Source organism: Monomorium pharaonis, chromosome 10, assembly GCF_013373865.1.
Source record: "Monomorium pharaonis isolate MP-MQ-018 chromosome 10, ASM1337386v2, whole genome shotgun sequence".
Taxonomy (NCBI): Eukaryota; Metazoa; Arthropoda; class Insecta; order Hymenoptera; family Formicidae; genus Monomorium; species Monomorium pharaonis.
Window position 1 is genome coordinate 8,100,175 of NC_050476.1, and position 6,418 is coordinate 8,106,592.

The following is a 6,418-nucleotide window of genomic DNA, read 5'->3' on the forward strand; positions in this document are numbered from 1 at the left end:
CTGGGCGATGGAGAGGCCTATTTTTCATAAATAGAAAATAATAGCTGAAGCGTCTGTGTGGACGGTACTAATTAAATTATAATATCTGAAACATCTATTATAATTAAGACGGCACTAGTAACATTAATAATACCTGAAGCATTTATGTGGATGGCACTTGTAATATTATATATGTATATCAAAACTAGATGCGTCTATTTAGATGGTATTGATATAATTAATAGTTATAAAAAAATTAGAATCGGAGAAACGAAGAACAATATTGGTTGCGTTTTACGGGACTGGGCGATGGAGGGGCTCATTTCTCATAAATATAAAATAATAGCTGAAGCGTCTGTGTGGACGGTACTGATTAAATTGTAATATCTGAAGCGTTTATTTAGACGGTACTGATGAAATTATTAATATCTAAAGCATCTATTAAAATTAAGACGTCACTAGTAACATTAAAAATACCTGAAGCGTCTATGTAGATGGTACTGGTAATATTATATATATCAAAACTAGATGCGTCTGTTACTTAGATGGTATTGATATAATTAATAATTTAAAATACATACACAAATTAGAATCGGAGAAACGAAAAACAATATTGGTTGCGTTTCACGGGACTGGGCGATGGAGGGGCCCATTTTTCATAAATATAAAATAATAGCTGAAGCGTCTGTTTGGACGGTACTGATTAAATTATAATATCTGAAGCGTCTGTTTGGACGGTACTGATTAAATTATAATATCTGAAGCGTCTATTTAGACGGTACTGATGAAATTATTAATATCTAAAGCATTTATTAAAATTAAGACGGCACTAGTAACATTAATAATATCTGAAGCGTTTATGTAGATGGTACTGGTAATATTATATATATCAAAACTAGATGCGTCTGTTATTTAGATGGTATTGATATAATTAATAATTTAAAATGCATACACAAATTAGAATCGGAGAAACGAAGAACAATAATGGTTGCGTTTCACGGACTGGGCGATGGAGGGGCCCATTTTTCATAAATAGAAAATAATAGCTGAAGCGTCTGTGTGGACGGTACTAATTAAATTATAATATCTGAAACATCTATTATAATTAAGACGGCACTAGTAACATTAATAATACCTGAAGCATTTATGTGGATGGTACTTGTAATATTATATATGTATATCAAAACTAGATGCGTCTATTTAGATGGTATTGGTATAATTAATAGTTATAAAAAAATTAGAATCGGAGAAACGAAGAACAATATTGGTTGCGTTTTACGGGACTGGGCGGTGGAGGGGCCCATTTCTCATAAATATAAAATAATAGCTGAAGCGTCTGTGTGGACGGTACTGATTAAATTGTAATATCTGAAGCGGCTATTTAGATGGTACTGATGAAATTATAAGACGGCACTAGTAACATTAAAAATACCTGAAGCATCTATGTAGATGGTACTGGTAATATTATATATATCAAAACTAGATGCGTCTATTACTTAGATGGTATTGATATAATTAATAATTTAAAATACATACACAAATTAGAATCGGAGAAACGAAAAACAATATTGGTTGCGTTTCACGGGACTGGGCGATGGAGGGGCCCATTTTTCATAAATATAAAATAATAGCTTAAGCGTCTGTTTGGACGGTACTGATTAAATTATAATATCTGAAGCGTCTATTTAGACGGTACTGATAAAATTATTAATATCTGAAGCGTCTATTAAAATTAAGACGGCACTAGTAACATTAATAATACCTGAAGCATCTATGTAGATGGTACTGGTAATATTATACATGTCAAAACTAGATGCGTATATATAGATGGTATTGATAAAATTATTAATTTACAAGATATGCATAGATTAGAATCGGAGAAACCAAAAACAGTATTGGTTTTGTTTCACGGACTGGGCGATGGAGGGGCTGATTTCTCATAAATATAAAATTATACCTGAAGCTTCTATTTAGATACTAAAAAAATTATAATATTTGAAGCGTTTATTTAGACGGAACTAATATAATTATTATTAACTAAAGTGTTTATTTAGACGGTACTGGTGAAATTATAATATTTAAAGCGTTTATTTAGACGGTATTATTAAAATTAATAATACCTCGAGCGTCTTTTTAGGCTCTGGTAAATTCACTACGCGTTGCTATGTATGTGTACATCATGTTTTTCCACACATGTACGTTCTGTGCTAATGGTAATGTGGTACGAAATTAAAAATGTTGATAAGTTACTGACGGAATCGATTATTGACATTTTTAATTCCGTTATGACGGCGCCACGGTCCCGTCAAAGTTCGCTTTTTGTTTTAGCATCCTCTTAAAGAGTTAAAAGGACTTTTTGATAACATTTTGCTTGTTGGAATTTTGCAAAGAATTTATTGAATTTACAATCAGACCCGTGACACTTGTAAGTATTTTTTAACCTTGATGCCAGGGAACATAACTTTACACGTAAGACGCATGCACATATTATGTTACACACATTAAATTTAATTATTTGAAAGTCATATTAAACTTTTCAAGTTACGCTAAAGTTAAAAAATTAATACCCGACATATTTCTCAAAACGAGATAAAGAATAGACACTCAAAACTTTCGGCTACCCAATCAGCAAAGCAATATTTAAAAAATGTTTTTAATAGTATTAAAAAAACATTTAAAAAACATTTCTAAAAGCGTTAAAAATAATGAGATAAGTTTTTTTTAAAATTAAAAAAACGTTCTTTTAAATGTGGACAATATTAAATTTATAAATTTGGACAATATTTTTTTAACATTTAATAAGTATTTGTTTTAAAATTTAAGAAAATGTTTTTTTGACATTTGGTAAATAATTTTTTAAATATTTACTAAACATATTTATAACAAAAGCAAAAAATTGATTGTATTATTAAATAATTTTATAAACTCAACGTAACCTCATCAATCTAATAAATTTTTACGATAATTTTGTAAAGGGGAGAAAACTATACATGTTTCAGCCAAGCCACAGTACCTGTTAGAACAGATTTAATTTCTACGCTTGAAAAAACTGTCACCCATCTAAGTGTCAACCACTCCCGACGTTGCTTAACTTCGAAGATCGTACGCATTCTAATGCTTCGTGATGATCCATGAATACTTTATGTTAACGCATACATATTTGGTATTATTGCAATAGATGTTGTCAGAAGGATGAAACATGTATAGTTAACTTATATTTTTATAAATAAATATAAAGTATTACAATTTTTTACTGATTTTCACATATGCGAAATAGTATGTGAAATATGAAAAGATCTATTTTTGCTTTGTTCGTAAAAAAATAAAAAATGTCATTTCTTATAATTTTTGAGTATTGTTAATATGCCATATTGTTTCAATAAATGCAATGTTATCATAATCTCCACTTTCTTTATGTTTCGATGTTTCAATCTGTGCCTTAGAGGTTTTATTTATACGCTTTTGTGATTCTTTCTTTACATAGATTCACTTCCTCTTTACACTTGATTTACGCTACATAATTAGTAAAGCTTCCCAACCATAATTTAAATATTTTTTTAAATATTATTTTAAACAACTTTAAATCCAAAATAATTATTACATAAATTAAATAAATTTTACGTAAATATTATTTTAAACAATTTATTAAAATAATAATAAATAAACATTAATTAAATATTATATAAATATTTGTCTTAAATTATTATAATTATTGTAACTTAAATATTAAGTTACAATATTGATTATCAATATCAGATAAATTATTTTAAATATTTTTTTTAACATAAAGTAAATATATAACATAAACATTAAATAAATGTTATATAAATATTATTTTAAAAACTTTATTAAATTGTTAATTTAATATTAAATAAATATAAATTATACATTATATAAATATTTGTCTTAAATTATTATTTCAAATAATTAATCATTGTAACAAATATTATATTAATATTAAAAAGATATTTTTAAAGTATTACTTTAAATATTATTCTAAAGATGAAATAAATATTACATAAACATTAAATAAATAATGTTACGTAAATATTATTTTAAACGATTTATTAAAATGTAAAGTGAATATATTAAATAAATATTAATTAAATTATATATAAATATTTGTCCTAAATCATTATTTTAAATAATTAATGATTAAAACATAAATATTAAATTAATATTAAATAAATATTTTTTTAAGTTTTATTTTAGATATTTTTTTTTATATAAAATAAATATTAAATAAACATTAAATAAATATTGCAAATAATTTTTTAAAACTTATTTTTAATAAAAAATTAATTATTTTCAAATATTAAATAAACGTTGAATAAACATTTCATAAATATTCTTTCTAGATCGTTTAAAATGAATAATTTATATAAAATAAATATTAAATATTGAATAAATATTATTTGTACAATAAATATTAATAATATAAAAATAATTAAAAATAAATATTTAAAAAACATTTAAAAAATATTGTTTGCTGATTGGGTACTTGCAATATTGAGATGCAATTCATGACAACAAAATAAACAGTAATGACCAGTGGCCATGTTATTAGGTTGATAACTAAGTGATTGCGGATTTTGTTGACAGATGATATTAGTTGAATTTTTAGATATATTTACGTACTCGAAATATTAAACCTATATTGTTTAATAGTTGGTATATGAATCGGCAATCAGTAAGAAAATTGTATCAATTGGTTGTGTAGTTTTTGTTTGGTATCGGTTGTAAAATGAAAAAGCAAAACATTTTCGTCATATTTTGCTCTTTTATTTCTGCAAAGGAAAAAACGCATCGCAAGTTTACAAAAAATTACGTGCTGTGTATAGCGTACGAAGCCGTTAAAAAACGGCAGGTTTGCTAAAATTGGTTTGCTAAATTTTGTTTTGGATTTTTCATTCAAAAATAAACAACGCTTTGATCGTCTAGTTGATGACGATCAAATCAAACCAATCGATGCAGATCATTATAGCACAACACGTGAAATTGTAGAAAAGTTTGATTATCCGTATCGTATACGGATTGAAAAGCGTTTTTAAACAACTTTGGTATTTAAAAATCTGCAATTATTTAGATACCAATTTAATATAATGTCTAAATAATATGTAAAGAAATAATTTTGGCAGTTATTTTCAGAATTCAACAGAAAGTGTACGAGATATCTTGAATTTCATAATTCCACATTTAGTCCATAGTTGCCTGCTTTCCTCTACATATGCATATTATATAAAACCTATGATTAAAAAATCAATTTAATATCTTTGGTTTATTAAGTTTAATAGCAAATATCTAAATTAATTTTGCATTTCAGATTTATTGTTTATGAATTTGTTTTTTGTAATGTCTATTTCAGCAATAATTACAAATAACAGAGTATAAAAAAATGTCTACTTAAAATTTTTTTAGATCTCTTTAAGGTTCCTTTTTAAATGTTCAATAAATATCCAAAGTTGTAAAAAAGCGGGCATTAATAAAATGTTTATTGGACGTCTGGATTTTATTCGATTACTCAATGGATGTTCCGATGTCCAAATTTTGACTTGCAATAGCACTATGTGCTGTTTGGGCGATATATTTTTAAGTGGTTAGGCTACTTTGAAATTTTCAATAAAAAATAGATTTTTTTGTAAATATATTTTAGAGTATCAAAAATAATATGGCGCTGAAATAATGGTACATTAACAATTTTTCATTTTATTTAAGAATATTGTTGCAATTTTAAACGCGTTTTTTTTTTTTTCAAAATTACGTTGTTAAAGTCGGTAAGCAGCAGAACTCAAACAATTTTGAACTGATTTACTTCAAATTTTAACAGTATTTTTAAAATTAAATTATCTAAAGGAGTATATGGATTTTATAATTTATTAAGTATTTCTTAAGTCAGTGCTTGAGCCTAGTTGCCCTTTTCGAGCCGATTCCCGAACGCGCCGCCTCCTATGCCCCCACTACCGCGCGCGGCCATTCTTCTAATTTTCCTGTCGTTTTTATATATCTTACAATATATAAAATTTTGTTTTCCTGCCAAGCTGTATATTATATTTCATCTTTTAGTGAATTAGGCCTACTGGGGAAACCACTTAAAAAAAAAGCATCAATAATAATACCTCACGGGTGATGTAAAAATTAAACTATTGTCAAAATTCTAATTTATATATTATGTTTTTACATATTGTTATACTACATATAAAATAAATTAGAAATAAAAAAATTAGTACTTTTTTGTTTATAAAAACAAAAATTATTTACTTAGAGTAATTTTAATGAATTTTGTGGTGCAGGGCACCATTTCTTATACAGAGCTGCTCTTGAGACAAAGCGTACGGGCGAGATCGGCGGCTCGGCCATCAAGGCCGCGCGCGGTAGTGGGGGCATAGGAGGCGGCGCGTTCGGGAATCGGCTCGAAAAGGGCAACTAGGCTCAAGCACTG